The 23,003-nt window shown below is 38.7% G+C and overlaps 1 pseudogene across 1 annotated transcript; it reads right to left on the bottom strand.

Annotated features, from left to right (window-relative positions):
• Window positions 1-19,900: 19,900 nt before the first annotated feature.
• LOC104655346 lies at window positions 19,901-21,492 on the bottom strand (annotated as a pseudogene). Its single transcript, XR_746960.2, has one exon. The product of XR_746960.2 is annotated as a plasminogen activator inhibitor 1 RNA-binding protein pseudogene (transcript).
• Between the last annotated feature and the right edge of the window lie 1,511 nt (window positions 21,493-23,003).

Genomic DNA, 23,003 nt, shown 5'->3' with positions numbered 1-23,003 from the left:
TACATGAAGGTGTCTCTGAAAGAAATTAGCATTTGAATCAATACACTGAATGTAGAAGATCACCCTCACCAATTCAGGTGAGCATCATTCAATGTGTTGAGGACCTAAAGAAGCAAAAAGTCAGAGAAAGGGTGAATTAACTTCCGTGTTTGAGCTGGGACATCCATCTCCTCCTGATGTCAAACATTGGTATTCCTGGTTCTTGAGCCCTTGGACTCAGGCTGAATTATACCACGAGCTTTCCTGGCTCTCCAATTTGCAGATAGTAGACTGTGGGTCTTCTCAGCCTCTATAACTTAGTGAGCCAGTTCTCATAATAAATATATATCTGTGTTCTCTTTTTCTGGAGAAACTTGACAAAAACAACTATTTTATTTCAGAAGAGTTACTGGTATTAATTAGTTACTGGTATTAATCTAGACTGCACATTGCCTTAAGAATAGATAAATAGGTTGATGAACCAGAATAGATACATCAGATATCTCCATGCATTTGGGATCATTTGATTTTCTACAAGAGCACATGTCATTTCAATGGAGGAAATAAAGTCTTTTCGAAAAATGGTGCTAAGAATAGAATAATCATCACTCCATATACAAAAATTAATTAGGGTGGAATTATATGCATAAATCTGAAAATATAAAAATCTACTGGAAGAAAACATAAGAAAATGTATTCACAATCAAGGATGGGCAAATATTTAGAAAATAAAAAGTATTAACCATCAAAAAGATAATTTAGACCTCATTAAAATTAAAAATGTGTGTTTGTTGGCCGGGCGCAGTGGCTCACGCCTGTAATCCCAGCACTTTGGGAGGCCGAGGCGGGTGGATCACGAGGTCAGGAGATCGAGACCATCCTGGCGAACACTGTGAAACCCCGTCTCTACTAAAAATACCAAAAAAAAAAAAAAAAAAAAATTTAGCCAGGCATGGTGACGGGTGCCTCTAGTCCCAGCTACTCGAGAGGCTGAGGCAGGAGAATACTATGAACCTGGGAGACGGAGGCTGCAGTGAGCTAAGATAGCACCACTGCACTCCAGCCTGGGTGACGGAGCAAGACTCTGTCTCAAAAAAAAAAAAAGAAGAAGAAACTAAATGGAGAAGTCCTTGACTGGAAGTGCTTGACTTAACTCTCAATGCACATATCCAGAAAAGAACGCATACCCAGAACGTCTAAAGAACTCCTTCAAATCAAAAATAAAGATATGAACAACTCAAATTTTTTAAACGGGCGAAAGATTTGAGCAGACATTTCACACACACACACACACACACACAAAAAAAAAAAAAAAATCTTATACCAAAAGCCAATAAGCAAATGGAAGGCTCTCAAAATCATGATTAATTGGGGAAACACAAATTAATAAAAAAAAAATGAGATACTACTACACACTCAGCAGAATGGCTAAAATTTGAAAGACCGGCAACACTCTATGTGAGGATGAAAACAATTGGAATGATCACGCATTGTCAGTGGTAAAAAGTGGAACAATCACTTCGGTAATTTTGTATAAGGTTAAATATTTGGCCACCCATATTCCAGCAATTTTACTCCTAGAAATTTAACTACAAAAATAATAATGATCAGAGCAGCCTTATTCATAATAACCAAAATCTAGAAGCAATCTATCAAAGGCGAATGGGGAAACAAAGTGTGGTATATTAGTATCATGGAATACTATTCAGCAATGAAAAAAGTGAACAACTGAAATATGCAACAACATGGATGAATCTCAAAAAAATTATAAGCAAAAGAAGAGGACACAAAAGAATAGATACTTTATGATTTCATTTATGGTAAGTTCTAGAACAGTTACAGTTAACCTTTAGTGATGCAAATCAGAACACTGCTTGCTTCACAGGTTCTGGATCCGAAAACCTGGGTTTGCAATTGTCTGTGATGCTATTTTTTAAAAAAAGTTCTACAGACTGGGTAATTTACAAATAATAGGAGTCTGTATCTCACAGTTCAGAGGCTGCAAAGTCCAAGATCAAGGCTCCAACAGATTGAGTCTCTGGGGAGGGTTGGTCTGTCTGCTTCAAAGATGGCACTTCTTATCACATCCTCCCACAGTGGAAGGGACAAACACTGTGTTCTCACATGAGCAAAGGGGCAAAGTCATCTTTTTCAACCCCTTTAATGAAGGCACTAATCCTACTCTTTTTTTTTTTTTTTTTTTTTTTTTGAGAAATGGGCTGTCAATGTTACCCAGGTTAATCTTGAACTCCTGACCTCAAGGGATCCTCCTACCTCTGACTGACAAAGAGGTAGGATTATAGGCCTGAGCCAACACACCCAGACTTAATGAACATGTTTGAAGTAAAACTTCCTGCAGTGAGAAGGCACTGCCAGGTGAGTAGCTTTTGACAGTGTTGGGCTACGTTTTATCACAGATAAAGAGTAAAGCATATAAGTATCAAATATATGCTTTATATCTGTGCTGTGATAAAATCAATATGTATAAAGTCTTCTATTCTCAAACTTATTTAGACGTCAATATTCTTTTTAGCCAGATATGTGAAAATCGGCATCTACTTAAGTCCAATATAGAGCATAAAGAGAATTTTCGGAGAACTAAAGCACCATTTACTAAAATTTAAATTGAAGGTGGTAGACAAAGATAATATAGCACTTAGAAAACAAATTGCATTTTGCAGGCAACACGGAGTGAATCGAGTTGGAGAAATCTCTCTACATTATTTTAAAAAAAGACTGATGCAAAAGGAAAGCATTTTAGTGCATTGAGAAATGCATTCTCTTATGGGATGAACTACCTCATCAGTGCAAATGTGGTCTTGAACTCTATATGAAGGTGAGGCCAAAGGCAGTGCCATTGATGGAACACAACTCACTCACATTTGGGATAATATTATACAATTGAAGGCTTTCTTGGGCTCATCATATCTTGCCACCCAGTGCGGTTCCTGAAGGCCAAGATTGCTTTAAATGCACTCAAAAAAGAAAAAACAACAACAACAACAGGCAGATCCTACTGCGTTGAGCATTTGTTTTCTGGTTTCGTGTCTTTCTTTCAGCAGGATGGCTATTCCACAGAAAAAGTACCTTCAGTATAATAAACTGTGAAAACTGTGCCCCAGATCTGTCATTCCCCTCCAATTCCACTCTCCATCCTCCGCCATCTTGGTTCTTGCTTGGGAGGTCAACCCCTAAGGCCCATAGCAACAGGTGCTCCTTCCCTCAGGCTTACTTTTGGGATAGCAAATAGAGAGTCCCAGCAGACCATCAAAGGGAGAGAGGAAAGCACAGTTGGTTGCCTCAGGCTGGTCATGTCCCTCCACAGAAGGTCATAGTTCTCAAAACACACGATTTTCTCCTTTCAGTTTCCAATACCATTATCTCCACTCTTCCTTTTGGTCCTAAGGTTGGCCATGCCTGGTATATTAGCCCCAAGGCACTGCACCATCTCGGAATTTCTCTTGGCTCCCTGGCTACCCCTTTTACGTAGTCCCCTTACAAAACACCACTGCCCCTTCATGAATTATCCTAACTCGAGTGTGCCACCAGATTTTACTTGGGCTTGATTGATAAAGTTAACAGCATCAGGAAAAAAAAAAATGTTTTAAGCTCTTAAACGTAATAAATAGCGCTTAGAAATTGTGTTAAATTCTTCTGCAAATCAAGAATGTATAACTTTCCTTTTGCTTATAAAATAAATAGTTAAAACATTTTTAAGTAAAATGACTAAAGAACTTACTAAAGCCTTCCTTTATCCTTTACTGGACAATAAACGTGATGCAATATAAACCTCTGACTTAAGAGACCATCCTTCATTTTTCACTTAGCACCTGTTATATACCAGACACTCTGCTAAGCAGTGGAGTTGCAGCGATTGATAAGAGACAATCGCTGCCTTGAAGGAGCTCACATATATGCACTGATTATTATAATGCTGTGTGACAAGGGTGATGAGAAGAGAAAGTGTGTTATAACTCAACTCGAGATACAGGCAAAAGTTTCCAGCAAGAAGAGGGATTTTTTTTTTAACTGAAAGAAACTGCACCCTTTTGTACCTGGAGGGAAGGAACAAATTTCTGGAAGAGATGCCAAAAAATAAAGTTAAGAGTAAACATGAAATTAAGGTGTTAGAAGCTAATTACATGTCACTTTTAAAAAAAAGAAAAAGATAAGAGACACCTTTTGTTTACGTGGATGATGCAGGGTTGAGTATTTTAAATTATGAAAATCAGTTTCAGGCTGCTATCCAGAAGGACTCTATCTCCACCCGAGGATTTATGATTACTCAGCCATCTGTGACCAACAGTCCCCACAGAATTGTTCCAAATTTATTCTCCAAAGTTAAGCCTAGGATGGAAAAAAAGATCTGGCACCCATGCGGTACGTGAACATCTGGATTCATTTTGAACAGATAAGAACCAGATACCTGATATTTAAAATTTTTAATGACCATAAGGAATAATGTGGAAATATATTATTCTATTGTAATAAAGTAGAAAGAATTAATTGAATATATTAGAAGTGTACTGAAAGTGGTTCGAATACCAAAAGGTCTATGAAATTGCAAAATACTATTTTGAAGATTTACTTTTAGAAAACAGGAGGCCACAGGGAAAAGATACTGAATCCTAAAAGTCAGTTGAATGTAGGATTCGTTGTCCCAAATGTTGTTTAAATTGGAAGATCAGTCACTTTAACAGTTTTTCTTGAAAATGTATTTCAAATGTGAGTATCTGTAAGTTAGATAATACATACATGATATGACTGGCAAGGGATAGAGTGGACCTTGTTCCTAGAGAACAAAATAAAATTCTAGAAAAATTAATTCTAACTTGAAAAGCTACGGCTTTAATTACAGCCTTCTTTAGACCAACACACTAACAGAGGAAGGATAATCAGAAGCACCGGCAAGCAGTCCTGATCACTGGGAAAATCTATCCCAATGTCTGCTTTATCCACAGCCCTTTGTGCTTCTCCAGATTCACAGCAGAGATGAACATATTAATAGATGGAGATGGGCTGGGCACGGTGGCTCAAGCATGTAATCCCAGGACTTTGGGAGGCCAAGGCAGGCAGATCACAAGGTCAGGAGTTCAAGACCAGCCTGACCAAGAGACCAGCCTGGCCAATATGGTGAAAACACATCTCTACTAAAAATACAGAAACTAGCAGGTCATGGTGGTGGGTGCCTGTAATCCCAGCTACTTGGGAGGTTGAGGCAGGGGAATTGCTTGAACCCAGGAGGCAGAGGTTGCAGTGAGCTGAAGATTGCTCCATTGCACTCTAGCCTGGGTGACAGAGAGAGACTCATACTCAAAACAAAGAAACAAACAATCTAAATAGATGGAGAGGCAGTTCTTAATCTTTAAAGCTCACATCTATCTTGATTGCTTTCTGTTATAGCAGCCTAGACTGAGTAAGACACCCGTAAAGTAAGAAGCTTGGACAAAGTACCAGTTCTAAGCCAAGCACAGAGGAATCAGGGATGGATATGTCCTGGCCTGAAGACACAATGTAGTGTAGAGGTAATAGGGAGATTCAATAAAGCAAGCAATGAGGCTGCTATGGAACACAGAGAAAAGGAACTTAATCCCAGACTTTTTGTGACTCCATTTCTTCACACCAGATAAGGCCATATGAACAACGGGATCATTTGACCTTGAACCCATTGACTCATTCTAGAGTTAGATACAAAGCCAGAACAAGAAGTAGAATGATAAGAAAAGTTACCCTTATGTATTTACAAAATTTAAAAGCCTGTGGAGGGAATATACAGAAATATCAGTGAACAAATTGAGAGTAGAAAATGTTCCCCAAATGGTGATCTCATTATAAGTTAAAGGTAGCACTTCAACTCAATAAGGAAATATTATTTAATAAATATTAATAGCCAACTATACAGCCACTTGTTTTCATTAAACATTTAAATATTTACACGAAAACGACAAATTCCAGAAATGTACCTGGAAAAGGCGTGGACGTAAAGAGGCCTGTCTTTCCAGGCCACAGGAATAAAAGCCAAGCAAGGCCTCCGACTCTACTCCTTTGCGAAATACTAGGACCTCATCAGGCTTTCTGTGCAGAGGGCTGGGGATTAGGGTGGTGGCAAGGGGAGAGAGATCTCAAGAAGAGGCAATAGCAGGGCCAGAAATAAAAGGTCCTATGTGATAAAGCAAATCTTGGGCCAATAGTGCCTGTCCCCCAAGAAGCAGACCAGCAAAGGGAGCTGCTCTACCTTGCCACCAAGAAGGATGAACATCCCCTCCTTCCTCCAAATGTAATGAGATTATCTGCACATATTCCTTTATATGAGTTTCTCTATGTTTCTTTCCTGAGAATTTATAAAAAGGCTCTTACTAGGTAAAGTATATATATATATCTCTATCCGTGTATGTGTATATATATAAAACCAAGATACTTTCTAGAAAGAATATACCAATTTTTACTCCCACCAACAGTGTGTGAAGTGCTGCCAGTATTGAGTAGTATCTTTTTTTTTATTTTAGCAAATAGGTGAAGAATTGTATCTCGCTGTTATAAATTGTATTTCCTTGTTGCTAATCAGATTCAAATTGCGTTCAACTTTCAGTCACCTGTGATTGTCCTGGCGCGTGTGCATGTGCACACACGTGTGTGTATCCTCTGCTTTAGACTGCTAGTCCTTTAAATTGGCTATGTCAGTATAATTTCATCTTTCTACATACCAGTGTCGTGTCAAGCTGACTATGATGGAACTTGGACACAAGATCACCCAACATAAGACTTCTAACTGTCAGAGGAAGGTTTGACAGACTGTGCAGAATTTACCTGTTGATAGAGGTTAATTATAATGGTTTGTTCTTTTCTAAATCTTTCCCAACGTCTAAGTGGCTTGTGGAGAAATGCCCGAGATTTGGTTTAAGGTAGCTAGACTTATAGATATTTTAGATTAAGTATACAAAATATATTTATTCAATCAGGGTACTACCCCCATTGTAGAGCACCTTTTCTTTCCCTTTCAAGTCCAAGTATGGGAACAAACTCATTATTCTAAACAATGAATATTACTGGTTCCATCTTTTTATAATGTATGTCTTGATTCAACACATAGTGCATCTTTTAAAATCATACATTTTTTCTTGGATTCATTTGGCAAGAGAATTTTCTTAATCACATCATGTTTCTTAACAACTCAAAGAGATATTTTAAGACACTTAAATATCTTTCAAATGTTCCCTCCAATTTTTATTTTTAAATCCTTAAATTTCTACTTAGCACAAAGTTTTTCCTTACAACTATTTCTTTTTTAGAATGAATAATAATTCACTGTCAACACATTAATGTAATACTAGTGGAGATCATTTAAAAGCAGTTATTCAAAGAAATAATGCTCATTCTACAATAACTTGGCCACATGTTACATCTTGACCCTTTCATTTATTGAGCAGCTACTATAAATTGACACTATGCTCTGTGGTCATGAATGTGAACAAGACAAAGACTCAACAACCAAAATGTTTATAATTAAGGTTGCCAGGTTTAGCAAATGAAAGTACTAAATTTTCAGTTAATGTGAATTCTAGATAAGTACTTTTTATTGTCAGCATGTCTCAAATATTTCATGGGATTTAGTTATACTAAAAAACATTTAGTGGCATGAACCCAGGAGGTGGAGCTTGCAAGGAGCCGCAATCACGCCACTGCACTCCAGTCTGGGCAACAGAGCGAGACTCCATGTCAAAAAAAAAAAAAAAAAGAAAAAAGAAAATTTTACTTCATCTGAAATTCAAACTTAACAGGGCATTTTGTATTTTTTCTGGAAATTTACATATGATCTAATAGGAGAATAATAAAAAATCATGATGTATTTAATAAACCTAAAATAAACAGTTGTATTAAGCACTAGAAAATAGCTTAGGCTAGGCGTGGTGGCTCACACCTGTAATCCAGCACTTTAGGAGGCCCAGGTGAGCAGATTACTTGAGGTCAGGAGTTCGAGACCAGCCTGGCCAACATGGTGAAACCCTATCTCTATTAAAAATACAAAAATTAGCTGGGCATGGTGGCACACGCCTATAATCCCAACTACTCTGGAGGCTGAGGCAGGAGAATTGCTTGAACCCGGGAGGTGGAAGTTACAGTGAGCCGAGATCACGCCACTGCACTCCAACCTGGGCGACAGAGTGAGTCTCCCTTTCATTCGATCAATCAGTCATCATCAATAAAATAGGAGTTTAATCACTCTATGCAAATTGAGAAGTGGAAGATAAGAGAAGGATTAATTAAAGAGTTGTTGCTGAACTGGGTTTCAAGCAAGCAAGTTATATTCAAACAAATGGTAACCACTGGTGTTCCAGAAAAGGGGGAAGGCAGAAGTAATGTTGGATGCAAGAAGAGAGCCACTTTTATCCTAATAATTGTGGTCTGTTTGGGCCGGCAAAGAAATTTATACTGGGAGATATAAAACAAGCGGTGCCATAAATAATGTAAGTCTAAAGTGATAAAGTATGAAAAATATGCACCACATTATATTTCTAGTATATTAATTATAAATTCAAGGGTACAATAGTTCAACAACAGTACAGGTCGGTGATGTAATTTCTGTCTAGAAAAAAGTTATTTATATCAAGAGTTATAGCCCCCTCTACTGGTCAGAAGGAGAAAAATCCTCCGTTGATACCAAAATGCAATGGTTGGACAGACTGGATAATTCATTATAAACCATTTAGTAATATTGGCAATTTCGTGGAATGTCTTATTTTAAGCTGCACAAGTCTTTTTATAAATACCGCAATTCAGAAACGAATTAATAATACAAAACACTCCAAAAGTTGGGGGATTCGTTTAAAGCCATTAAATGGAAAATGTTAGATTGTTCAAATGAAGCTCACTCAAGTTCTTGCTTTCCTCACCAAGATTAGGGGTTTTTTTCTGTCTAATCTGACCAAAAGTCCCCAGATGGCAAACACTAAGTCTGTTATAAAATATATTTTCTAACCACCTATAAGAGAACTATGTGTAAATAAGAGTTACTCTGTGAGCCTATAGAAATACTGCTTTCATCCCAAACCCATGGAAATGAGCGCTGCAAGAGTGGCTTAGCAATCTTCAGTTGAAACAATTGGCCCTGAGTGCTTCTTATTGGACCAGTTTGGGAGCAGTTCTCCAAAGGAAATACTCTTCAGTACACTAAACTTCTTCAGCTGCTAACTTGCTGATTGACTCCTGGGTACCCTCAATTAATTAGCATCACCTGTTTAACAAAAGCAACTCACTCCCTATTGTCTGTTAGATCAACTCTAAAATCTCTCTCTGGCAGGAATTTAATCTCTCTGCCAGCTGGTCTTGACTCACCTGTTCACATTCCTGTCCAAAGCCTGGATTCCAGTGAGGATTCCCCCTCATTGGTCCCCGCTCTGCCATGGGTCTCCCTGCAAAAAAAATAATAATCACTCCTGCGGGAAAATGTAACTTCTCCTCTCTTTTCAGGGTCTACCTCAAGTCTCGGTATCTACTGTACTGTGCAGCTACCACCTACTGTGTCTTAACTCTCTAAATCCTTCATGTTCATTATGTTTTAGACTTGCTCCTATGTGTCATGTTGTATTTACTGTTTTCTTGTCAATTTCTGAGCCAATACATATGTAGGACCCCCGGAAGGTTAATAATTTGGTACCTTTCTAGTTCATGTTAGTTACTTGTTAATCCGGAAGAGATTCACGTGGTATGAGGAAGCACATAGGGCAGGGACCACAGAGCTCAGTCACTACCCTACTGTTTCCAAGACCTTCCTACTTCACTCCGTACAACACACGCCCTGCAGCATGGCGTGTCTCTAAGGGTCTCACCGTCCTCTTCCTCAACCTCAAGAAGCTAATTGAAAGCATTCATTCCAAACACATATAGTGCATACCCTCAGAAATGATTTGTTTATAGGATCTTCCCGGTCTTGTTATTTTTCTACTGTTATTTGGCATGCCCTGCAGACTGAGACAGAGCAGTTGCCTGGCTAGCCTACTCTGTGGCCAGCTCTGTATATATTAGAGTAGTCCTTGGCTCCTCAGCTACCATGTTTAGATATTCTATTTTAGTCTTCTCTATGTGCAATGGGATCTGTCATAATTCAGCATACACTAAAACTGTTTTTCTTTTTTTTTTTTCTTCACCTTTTAAGTTGAGGGGTACATGTGCAGGATGTGCAGGTTTGTTACATAGGTAAACATGTGCCATGGTGGTTTGCTGCATAGATCTTCCCATCACCTAGGTATTAAGCCCAGCATCCATCAGCTATTCTTCCTAATGCTCTTCTTCCCTCCACCCCTCAACAGGCCCCAGTGTGTGTTGTTCCCTGCCATATGTCCATGTGTTATCTTGGTTCAACCCCCACTTAAGAGTGAGAGTATGTGGTGTTTGTTTTCCCATCCCTACATTAGTTTGCTGAGGATAATGGCTTCCAGCTCCATCCATGTCCCTGAAAAGGACATGATCTCATTCCTTTTTATGGCTGCATAGTATTTAATGGTGTATATGTACCACATTTTCTTTATCCAGTCTATCATTGATGGGCATTTAGATTGATTCCGTGTCTTTGCTATTGTGAATAGTGCTGCAGTGAACATACATGGGCATATATCTTCATAACAGAATGATTTGTATTCCTTAGGGTATATACCCAGTAATGGGATTCCTGGGTCAAATGGTATTTCTGCCTCTAGGTCTTTGAGGAATTGCCATACTGTCTTCCATAGTGGTTGAACTAATTTACACTCCCACCAACAGTGTAAAAATGTTCCTTTTTCCTTTCCAAAACCTCACTCGCATCTGTTGGTTTTGACTTTTTAATAATAGGGATTCTGACTGGCATGAGTAACTCACTGTGGTTTGATTTGCATTTCTCTAATGATCAGAGACGTTGGGCTTTTGTTTCATATGTAAAACTCTTGATAAATATTTTAAAAGCTGACCATAATCATAGACAGTCATCATTATACTACTGTCTACAATCTCTGGTTTAAGGGTACTAAAGAGGTTATGTGTCAGTATTTTGAATTTGTTTGTTTTTAGGCTGCAAAAGTACAATTATTTAAAGTATACATATTACTTCAATAGATGAATGCACTACATAACATACAGTTACTTTAGCAATTCCAGACAACCTGAGAATTTCATTTCTAGCTACATGACTAGCTACATGAACGTGACAACACCAACACTAAAGCATTCGAAAAGCTAAATACACGTTAGTAAACATTCTTCTGGGGCAGAGTACTTAAAAATACATCAGAGAAAAAGGATATTATCCAAAAATGTCAAGCATATTTGACAAAGAACCAAACATAAAATTAGAATATTTGTTAGAAGATAAATGTACTTGTTGTAGCAGAAACCCCCTAAATATTCAAACTCTAAGACTATCACATTCACTTATTTGACATAAAATTTGTGTCTGCAATTATGTCTCAGCCATTGTGATCCAGAACATCAAGGTATTTTGTATGTATTATATTCAGGATTGAATTTCAGCCAGGACACAGGGTAATACAGGAGACACGGCAGATACCCAATAACAGCTCATTACATCATTTGAAATGAACAAATCACCTTAGACTAAGTACTCTGATTTAATTAGCAAACATCAATTTGATATGAGGGCACCTATTATCTATTAATTAAACAAAAACAGCAGAATATATATACACACACACACACACACACACATATACACACATACACAATTTATCTGATGAAGTAGCATACTAGGTATACCAGTTGTTCATTGCTTCAAAGCAAATTGCTACAAATGTTGTGGCTTTAAGCAATATTAATTTGTTATATCACAGCCAGGTAAGTAAGAACTCTAGGATGACATGACTCATTCATGGCTGGATTATTTTCATCGGGTGTCCCAGTACTGAAACCAGGGTATCAGCAGGTTGGTCTGTTATTTGGAGGATGTGGAAGAATCCACGTCTAAACTCATCCAGATTGTTGGCAGGAGTGGAGGTCCCCATTTCCTTGCTGGCTATCAGCAGGGAGCCACTATCAGCTCCTAGAGACCACCTGCATTCCTTGGCCTCTAGGAGCTGGGAGTGGTCCCATTCATCTTCGAAACCAGCAAAAATGCATCAAATCCCCTCCCAAGCTTTGGATCTCTGATTCCTTTCACCAGTCCATTAAAAGTTGGCTTTTAAAGGCTTTCATGTAATTAGATTATCTCCTTTTTTGCCACATAATATAATATAGTCTGTAGTCATGGGAGTGGTATCTCCTCATATGCAAAGTTTCCACCACACTGAAATGGAATAGAATTACACAAAGGTGAGGGCTATCGGGGACTTCTATAGAATTCTGCCTACTGCATGCCAAGTGTGTTACTTAGTTGGTAGTTATGCTATATATTAAAAGAAGATAGAACATGGCCAGGTGCAGTGGCTCACGCCTGTAATCTCCATACTTCGTGAGGCTGAGGCGGGCAGATCACCTGAGGTCGGGAGTTTGAGACCAGCCTGACCAACATGGAGAAACCACGTCTCTATCAAAAATACAAAAATTAGCCAGGCGTGGTGGCACATGCCTGTAATCCCAGCTACTTGGGAGGCTGAGGCAGGAGGATTGTTTGAACCTGAGAGGCAGAGGTTGCAGTGAGCTGGGATTGTGCCATTGCACTCCAGCCCGGGCAACAAGAGCGAAACTCCATCTCAAAAAAAAAGAAGAAGATAGAACATATGCTTATTAATTTAACAAACATCTATAGCACTCCATGTACCAGATGCTATTACTACAAAGATTAATAAACCATAGTCCCTGCCCCCAAGGAGATTGACTTATAATATGGCTTTACTGTGGTGAGTGCAAGAATGGAGAACTCTTGAATATATAGGAGATGAGTCTGAAACTTGACCTGGGACCTAGATGGGTATAGCATGAGACAATAAAATCTAAGCAGCTTCTCAGATGGCAGAGGGCCTTGCACATCATGCTAAGGGATTTGGTTGTATTCTGTAGTTGATACAGAGCCCTTGGTAGTTATTAAGCAAAGGAATGGCATGAGATTCCTGCAAACAGCAGTCATCCAGACATTGACAATGTCCCTAGCAATAAATAGTATAATACCAGCTTCAACATATGCAAACTGAGTCACTATTATCGTTACTGCTTTGGGGAGAAGCAAATTCTAATGACCTAGTGGCCAAAAATACTAGTGCAATTTTCAAAGGAAACTAATTTGTAATCGACCATCACCTCAGCACTGAGAAAATCTGACTCAGCCTGGCATCTCCTCCATCAATATTCTGTGACAAATTTCTAATTTGCCATAATCTACTATGTCATCCTTCCAAACTTTCATGACTTTCCCACCCACCCTCTGCCAGGCTTTTCAACTACCCACAAAAAAAGATTTTTTTATAGACTAGAATTGAAGTTTTGCACACATTTTTTTTAAGCTGCACATTTTTTACCTGCTGTTGCTTCCTGAGAAAAGGTTACAGGAATCTCAAGTAAATTTTAATGAGTTGGCTTCTTGGGTCTCAGAACTGATTTATGTAGGGAAGCATTTGAGATTTTCTAGTAAGTGCATGGTTGACATGAATTATCACGCAGGTGTACACCATTCCACATACATAGTCCTCTTAGTTTAAAGAGTATCCAAGTTACAGAAACAGAATAATTTTTAAATGTCACTGTTGGATCTCTGCTAACTACAAATAACTAAGTATTTAGAAAATCAAATTTCTGCCTCCTAGAAGTGACTCATCATTAACTTCTTGTCAGAGGAATATATTGTTTAAAGAAATAATAAACGTGGAGGAGGAACGACTATTTCCTGATTAAGAGGAGAAGAAAAAAAAGTAACTCCTTTTGCATGACTGACCCTACTCGTGCGTCCATCCTGTTCTCCCTCCTGTTAGCAGACATGTGTATGACTCATGAGATTCTATTTGAAGTTTCAGCTCCACTACTTTCCTCCCAGAGTAGCATTTTCTGGTAAAAATCTGTGAGGTAATAAAATGGAGAAGCCTGAGCTTTTAAGATTCCTGACTACCAAGAAGACAGGTCAACATTTTTACACAGGAAGGCTCAAAAATCAAAATGGTAATATTTAAAGGAACATAATGTCATCTCCCCTAAATATATTATTTTAAAAATCCATACCACGATAAGGTAATGGGAAGTTATAGGGCTTCTATAAATTAACTTCTGAAATATCTAAATTTCTCAAAAATAATTTTGTTTTATTCAATACAAAAAAATGCTTCTGAACACCTACTATGTTGAGGCAGGATACCCTGCACAGGAAATACAATGTCAAATGAAGCGCCTTGTCAAATTCTATTTTAACCATAGGGTGTTGGGAGTTTATATCCTTGGAAACCTTCAAATATCAACCCCCAACCCACGCATTGCAACCATGGAAGCTTTAGTGATCTTCCCAACTGAGGTAGAAGGTAGTTGGGGCTTGACTCTGGACCAGACTGCAGACTGGCCAAAACCTGGAAGAGGCACCAAAAGCACCTTTCCATAAGACACACCTACCAGCACCATGACAGTTTACCTTCGCCATGGCAACACCCAAAAGTTACTGCCTATTGTCTAGCTATTTCCTGAACAACTCACCATTTCATTAGCATGAAGTGGGTATTAACATGAGTGCCAAACTGCCTCTAGGCTGCTACTCTCTGCACTCTGCCTATGGAGTAGCCCTGCTCCAGAGGGTCAGTCACGGAACTGGAACACTGCTGACACCTCAATAAAGCTGTTTTCTTCTACCACCGGCTCACTCTTGAATTCCTTCCTGAGCAAGGCCAAAAACTTGAGCTAAGCCCCATTTTGGGAGCTCACCTGTCCTGCAACACAACTGGATGTTATAACTTCTTCCCGCAAGGAATCAACCGTATTTAGAGCCTTTAGCCAATTCTTCTTCATATTCAAGTTATTTATTCAATTGTCTTTTTAATCACCATTATCAAAACAACACAGTTCACCATATTCGAACTCCCCCAACACATCACTTTATGAACTACAAATCCTCCGAGACAAAGACTTTCCGTTACTTCTGTAGCCCTCAAAGCAGAAATGTTAAGAAAATATTTGACAAATTGAAATATTTCAGTTAATTGCCTTTCATTTTCTGTAACTCCAACGATTCAATGAAGAGTCCAGTTGTATAATGTGAGGTCATAGTCACAGCACCTATTCCTGTGGTCTTGTAGAGTTATGGAAGAATCTATTATTTTACCATTCTTAGGGTTAGCAAAATTTCCTAAAAACCTAAATTCGGTTAAATAGTACTAAGAATATGTTACTTTCTGATATAATAGTAGACAATAAATTTTGTATAATTTAAGGGATGTCTTGTCCGATTTCAAGAATAATTTCCAGTCGGTTGGCATCTACAAAGCAGGGCAGGCAAAATTCTACAGGAAAAGAGCCTTGTGAAATTTCACAGGTAGAAAAGTCAAGCTCTCCTTATCTTACAAAAATACAGTAATTAGATCATTTTTCTCAATATATGTAAGGATTCTTAAGTCTTCACTTGAATATCAGTCAAGATATTGGCTATTAACAAATAGATGCTTTCTGTATCTTTGGAAAATTAAATAATAGGCTTCAAAAATAATATTCAATTCATTTAGTCTATGAACAGGGTCCAAATGCATGAATGTTTGGGGCAGACTAGAACACCTGTCTTTTGACTGGAGTTCTGCTGATTGGTAGGTAGATGCCACAGTTGGTACCAACAGCTGTGGGAGATAGACAGGTTGTGAGTCATTTTTTGCTGGTAAGTATCTAGTCTTACATTTTGCATGAGGTATAGACATATTGAAAATAACAATATAATTGCCACTCTGAACCACACTCTACTATTCTAACACTCAACCCCTGAAATCAGAATCCTTGCTGCATTGACAAACTTTTTAACAATGTTCTATTTTAACCTTATTCCCCTAATATTATTAATCATTATTCATATTTTGGAAGAAAAATCTACCAGAACACTGTCAGCCTAATCCTCTCTTCAGCAATGTCTGGTAGGAGAAGTTTCCCAAGAGGTGCTCCTTCTTGGAAAGGAGAGTGGAATGTTTCGTAAGGTTCTGGCAAGAGAGCATCACCAAAGTCAGCAAGTGCAAATTATTCTTGCATCTTAGCAGCCATTACTAGGGCAGCTTGGTTTCATCAAGAAAAATGAAGAGAAAAAGTCACTGGATGAATTCAAGTGAAGGCAAGGTGGGAAAGGACAGCTGCCAGGGACAATGACATGCAAATACCACAGTGGGTAACTCTTTTTTTTCAACTTTTAGTTTAGATTCAGGGGGTACATGTGCAAATTTGTTACATAGGCATACTGTGTGTTCCTGAGGTTTGGGGTACGAATTATCCCATCACCCAGGAAGTAAGCATAGTACCTAATAGATAAGTTTTCTTTCTTCTTCTTTTTTTTTTTTTTTTTCTTTTTTGAGACAGAGTCTCGCTCTGTTACCCAGGCTGGGGTGCAGTGACGCAGTCTCAGCTCACTGCAACCTCCGCCTCCTAAATTCAGGCAATTCTCCTGCCTTAGCCTCCAGAGTAGCTGGGACTACAGGCACCCTCCACCACGCCCAGGTAATTTTTGTATTTTTAGTAGAGAAGGGATTTCACCACGTTCGCCAGGTTGGTCTCGAATTCCTGACCTCAGATGATCCGCCCACCTCAGCCTCCCGAAGTACTGGGATTACAGGCCACTGCCCCTCGCCAGGTAGTTTTTCAAACCTTGCTTCCCTCTGTCCCCACTCTTATAGTCCCCAGTGTCTATTATTCCCATTTTTATGTTCATATGTACTCAATGTCTAGCTCCCACTTATAAGTGAAAACATGTGTTACTAGGTTTTCCATTCCTTCGTTAATTCACTTAGGATAATGCTGCATCCGTGGTGCTGCAAAGGACATGATTTTATTCTTTTTCTGGCTGCCTGGTAGTCCATGGTGTATATGTTCCCACAATGGGAAATTCTCAAGTCTCAAGTCCTGCAGGGTTTCTCACAAGATTAAGTTGATTGAAATTAAAGGCTAAAACAAAATAAGAAAATTGGCTTTTAGCAATAAGTAACAACAAAACTCCACAATAAGTAGATAGCTTCTAGCTCAGGACATTACATCACTATAGTACTGTGCATACTGTAGTACATATATACTATATATGTATATGTACTATATGTGTATGTGTACTACATATGTATATGTATTATATATAGTACACATATGTAGTGTACTATACACATATACACATAGTACTATATAGTACTATAGCATACATGTATATACATATGCTATATATAATATAGAGTATACACATATGTATACTATCTATGTGTATGTAGTATACATACACACACATATATGTATAGTATATACTACCTCTAGTATACACATGTGTATATATAGTATACATATACTATAGTATATACAGTACTACAGTATATACTATAAATAGTATACACATATACATATACTAACTATATATACAAATATACTATCTACATATAGTATATCAGTATATACTATTATAGTGTATATACATAGTATACATATATAGTACAAAGTATAGAATAGATCATCATATAATAACTTAATGGATTTTGTTAAATATTTATTCAACTCCTGCTGAGCAAAGGATATTAATTTTGGTCAGCATGTTGCAAAATGATGCAGTTACTTCTTGGTAGGAAGCAATTTGGTATAATGGCTACACTGGGTCTTTTTATGATTTGGAAAAATATTAGCCTTAGTTACATGATTTTATAGATTTTTCTGTTCTGATAGTTGTTAAAACTACCAAATTAATATTACTTTATTTGTATATTTAGTTATTCATTTAAAAATGTATTAGTACTGTATATAAAGTGTTTTGCTAAGGCATTATAGAAAATGAAGTATTTGATTTGGAGGCTTTAATATGCTTGGGACAAAAGTGGTAAGATAAAAATATGTTAGCAATATTAATGAGAATCTTTGGCACAAGATAAGTAACTATATGTTTATTTTCCGTATCATGTATCTTTACTTCTTTACTTACAACTAATAACAAATGAGAAAGTATAACACCTTTAAAAATCATCCATAATTTCACCTGCTGGTAATAAATGGTATTAAGACTTTATATCTTTCAGCCTTTTTTCCATGCATGTAAGTGAATTATATGTGATGAGGAAAAATACAGCATCATTAGTTCTGTGCTGGCTGGGAATCCCATGGCTGACAGCAGAGTGCCTTGGTGTTTACTGTCCAGAATGAGGTTGTAGGGGATGGGGAGATACAAGAGGAAGCAAGGCTGGTTTGAATAAGCTACATAGAAAAGAGCATAGCATAATAAAATAGATCTGGAATGTGGAAGGAAAAGAGAAAAGATCAGCCCAGTAAAGACTGTGGTGTGAAACTTTAGGTGATCTGGAGAGATGGGATAAAGCTTTGAGTAGAGGAGAGAGAGAGAGACAGACAGAGACTGAGAGAACAGAAGAAAGTTTAAGAAATGTATGCCATTTAAATTTACATTGCTTTTCAAATTTTGGGAAGATGTCACACTTCTTTTTTTTTTTTTTTTTTTTTTTTTTTTTTTTTTTTTTTTTTTTTTTTTTTTGAGACAGAGTCTCGCTCTGTCGCCCGGGCTGGAGTGCAGTGGCCGGATCTCAGCTCACTGCAAGCTCCGCCTCCCGGGTTTACGCCATTCTCCTGCCTCAGCCTCCCGAGTAGCTGGGACTACAGGCGCCCGCCACCTCGCCTGGCTAGTTTTTTGTATTTCTTAGTAGAGACGGGGTTTCACCGTGTTAGCCAGGATGGTCTCGATCTCCTGACCTTGTGATCCGCCCGTCTCAGCCTCCCAAAGTGCTGGGATTACAGGCTTGAGCCACCGCGCCCGGCCGATGTCACACTTCTAATTATTGAATGAAGACCCATAGGTGATTCAACTTATATGAATATGTTTCCATATTTTTATGACACCTGTTGGATTTGTACCCAGCTCTGCGCATTCCCTTTATTCCAGTAACAGCATCGACTCCACAAACCTATTCCTGGCAGCCACACTTGAAATGACATAATCTATTTCTCTGGCCATACTTCATACACTAAGGATAGACCTCATATATGTATATGTTATTGGTCCAAGTCTCTCCAGAAATTTGAAACTGGAATTTACAGAATGCCTAGCAGTTTCTAGATATAGCTGGACTGTAATGCATAAAGTTAGGACTCCTGGGATAGACATAACCCACCACATGGATCATGGAATTAGAAGAGAGAGACGAAAGATGAAGAATACTGACAACTTTTTAATACATGTAATACATGGGTGAGACTTTTCTTGGGACATTTCTCATAAGAAGTAGCCTTGGGATACTTGAGATCTCTTTGTTTTGTTAAAATAAATTCTCTTTTTTTTTATTTTGACTATTCAAGTTAGTATCTTTATTTTTTTGCAACCACACATACACACACACACACACACACACACAGATGTTGGGTAACCTGTCTTTTCTCATTCAGTAATATCGTAGGAATCTTTGTCATATTAATAAATATAGACTTACCTCTTCTACATTAATTACTGCATCATTTTGCACTGAAAATGCCCCATAACTTAATCCCTACTTTGTACATATTTTGCTTTAATTAATCTTTACACATACATCTGCATAGTTTCCTTAGGATAAATTTATAGTAGCATACATGCTGGATCAAAGAGTGAGTATTTCTTTTAAGACTTTTGAGACATGTTGACAAATTATTTTACAAATATGTAACAATTCATCAAAAATAGCGATAAGTGTTGACTAGTTAAATAGGAGGTGAGATCCTGTTTTAAGGTACAGCCCTTTGATCGCTAGAGCAGTACAGTATTTATTCACATGTACGTCATTTTCTTTCTTTGTTAATTATACTTTTACATTCTATACATTCTATTTTTTTTCACACTGTTCACACCTATATTTCAAGTTTGGAAATGCATATTTGCAAGCAGCAATACAAAAGTATTCATGAAGAATGCATAATCTCTGAAAATTATGAAAACATCCCTGCTACCAATACATTTCTAAATACAAAACTGACTACCATATTTGTTACTTCTGTGTAGCGAGAGAAGTTCATTTTTAAAACAGATAAAATTCAGTCTTTAGGTGTGAATGGTATGAATGACAGTCTTTTTTTTTTTTTAATTTCTTAGTCGTTTGGAATCCTTAAGCATGCAAAAGCTTTGAACAGAAGGGTTCACAAAGGAACCAGGGTTGTCTTATGGCATCCAGTTAAGCCAGAGCTGGGAATGCCTCTGGGTCATCCACATCAGGAGCAGAAGCACTTGACTTGTCGGTCCTGCTGCCACGGTTTGGGCGCCCACCACGCCCACGTCCACCTCGTCCTCCCCTGCCACCACGTCCTGGGCGGCCAAGGTCTCCAAAATTGATCTCCAGCTGAGATGTTATATCATTTGCTGGCTTCCGGAAATGATGGTCCATAACGGAATCTTCAGCATGAGCCTCTTCACTCTTTGATTTATGAAGAACAAATCCCTTCTTCCACTGCCCATCAGCACCTTCATTTGGTTTTCGGATATTAAATTCTACTTTTGCCCGGTCCTTATTTTGAATAGCCTTCCACTCATCCAAAGTCATCTCTTTTGGACCCTCCTCTTTTACCTCTTCAACTTCATTCTCCTTATTTTCAGTGTCTGCCAGTGGATGATGTTCTTCACCTTCAGGTGTTTCCTCAGTCACATTTGATTGATCCAAGTTAGTTAATTCGTCTTTGACAGTTCCCCAGTTGTGAGATCCGCTACCTCCACGTTTGTCCTCGTGCTTCAGGCCAGATCTATCACTTCCACTATGCCTATCAAATTCACGTTTGCCACGAGAATCAAATCCATCTCCTCGGCCCATTCCACGTCCACGGCCCCCTCGACCTCTTCCAAGACCACCACGACCTCGAATAGGTCGGTCAATAATCGGTCGATCAACTGAAAATTCACCTCCTTCACCCTTTTCTTCAACTGGCTTTTCGAATCTTCGTTCACGAGGTGGTCGCCTTTCTGGTCTTCTATCAATTATTTTCCCTTCACCCTGAAGTTGTTGATCAGGTCTTCTTCCAACTCGTCTTATTCCTTCTTTCTTGAGCGCCACGGGCGGCTGCGTCTCCTCTTTCTTGTCAACCACGCCAACGCTGGGAGGCAGCGGGTTCTTGCGGTCTTGCTGGGACTCCTTGCGCAGCTGTTTGCCTGCCGCGTTAGAGTTGGTCTGGGCCGCGGCCTGAGCTGCGCTCTTGGCCCCGGGGCCCCCAACGCCGCCCCCGCCGGCTTCTTTTTTCTTGTTCTCCGCTGCCTTCAGCACCTCGAAGGGGTCTGATTCGTCGTCAAATAACTGGTCGAATCGGTTGGTGACCACGCAGCCGAAGCCTTCCTGTAAGTGCCCAGGCATGATGGTGGCTCGGCGGCGCGTTCCTCCACGGATTGCAGCGGGCCGCGCCGAACCAAGAGCGCCTGCTTCAGCTCTTCCCACAAGATGGCCGGGCCCTACATTCTATTCTTAACTCTTTTTTTTTTTTTTTTTCTTTTTTGAGACGGAGTCTTGCTCTGTCGTCCAGGCTGGAGTGCAGTGGCCGGATCTCAGCTCACTGCAAGCTCCGCCTCCCGGGTTTACGCCATTCTCCTGCCTTAGCCTCCCGAGTAGCTGGGACTACAGGCGCCCGCCACCTCGCCCGGCTAGTTTTTGTATTTTTTAGTAGAGACGGGGTTTCACCGTGTTAGCCAGGATGGTCTCGATCTCCTGACCTCCTGATCCGCCCGTCTCGGCCTCCCAAAGTGCTGGGATTACAGGCTTGAGCCACCGCGCCCAGCCTGACCATTTTGTTTTAAATTTTTCTTAATTTATCATATAGCAATCTTAACCTTCTACATTTCTGTGTCTGAGAATACACTTAGAAATTCCTCTTGCATTCCAAGATTATGTAAGCAGCCAATTGGTTCTCTTAGTTTTTCCAGGAAGCGAATCATTTGATCATCTCTGTAGTATTATTTAAAACTGTTTTTCCTTTCTTCTTCCTTCCTCCTTTTTCTTTGTCTGATTACATTGACTAGAATTTCCAAAACAATGGTCAAAAAAGAAAAAAACCAACATAGATAGTAGTATCCTATGTCTTGTTCCAAACTTCAGTGGAGAAAGCATGTAGTGTTTTTCTGTTAAGTCGTTCGGCAATTGGATTCTGAAACACCCTGTTTATACTACCAAAGTGACTTGCTGTTCACAGCTTCCTGGGAGGTCCTGTGCAAACTGGAAGTTGACTTTGCTCAAATGCCACTTCAGCATCTCTAGAGCTAATTTTTTCTCCTTTGACCTATTGATGAGATAAATTATATTAATAGATTTTCTGATATTGCACCATCCTTAAAATCCTAGAAAAAATTTAATTTGGTTGTGATGGCATTATATGTTTTAATTCCTCTTTGAAAACCTTAAGATCTATATTCATAAGTACTACTTATCATTTTTATTTTACTACATCTTTTTCTATACTTATAGTATGAATATACTAGCTATAGAAAAAGAATTCAAAATGGAATTTCCTATTACTGTCTAATAACAGTTAACTGTGTAGAGGAGGTCTGTTCTATTATTCACCCTTTCTCTGGTGATTGTAACTACCCCTCTCTCTATTCTTAACCATGTGGTTTTGTGGGGGTTTTTTTTAACTTTTTTATTATGGAAATTTTCAAGCATATGGAAAAGTAAACTGAAATACAGTGAATCCATCATTTGGTCCCAGCTTCAAAACAACCAAATTCTTCACAATTTGTGTGTGTGTGTGCTTTTAAGGAGCAGAGAGTTTAATAGGCAAGAAAGACAAGAGAAGGCAGAAAGAAGAAGCTCCCCCATACAGAGACGGGGTGGCAGTGGTGGGGGGAGGCTCCAAAGCCAAAAGAAGAAGTCCCTCCCCAATTTTTTTCATCTATTCCCCCCTCATGTTTTAAAAATTTAATGCTTGGCATCATGTGATTTCACAGTAAATTCTTCATGATATATCTT

This window comes from Rhinopithecus roxellana, chromosome 11, assembly GCF_007565055.1.
Source record: "Rhinopithecus roxellana isolate Shanxi Qingling chromosome 11, ASM756505v1, whole genome shotgun sequence".
Lineage (NCBI taxonomy): Eukaryota > Metazoa > Chordata > Mammalia > Primates > Cercopithecidae > Rhinopithecus > Rhinopithecus roxellana.
Note: the sequence above shows the minus strand (reverse complement) of the source record. Positions and strands in the feature narration are given on the sequence as shown.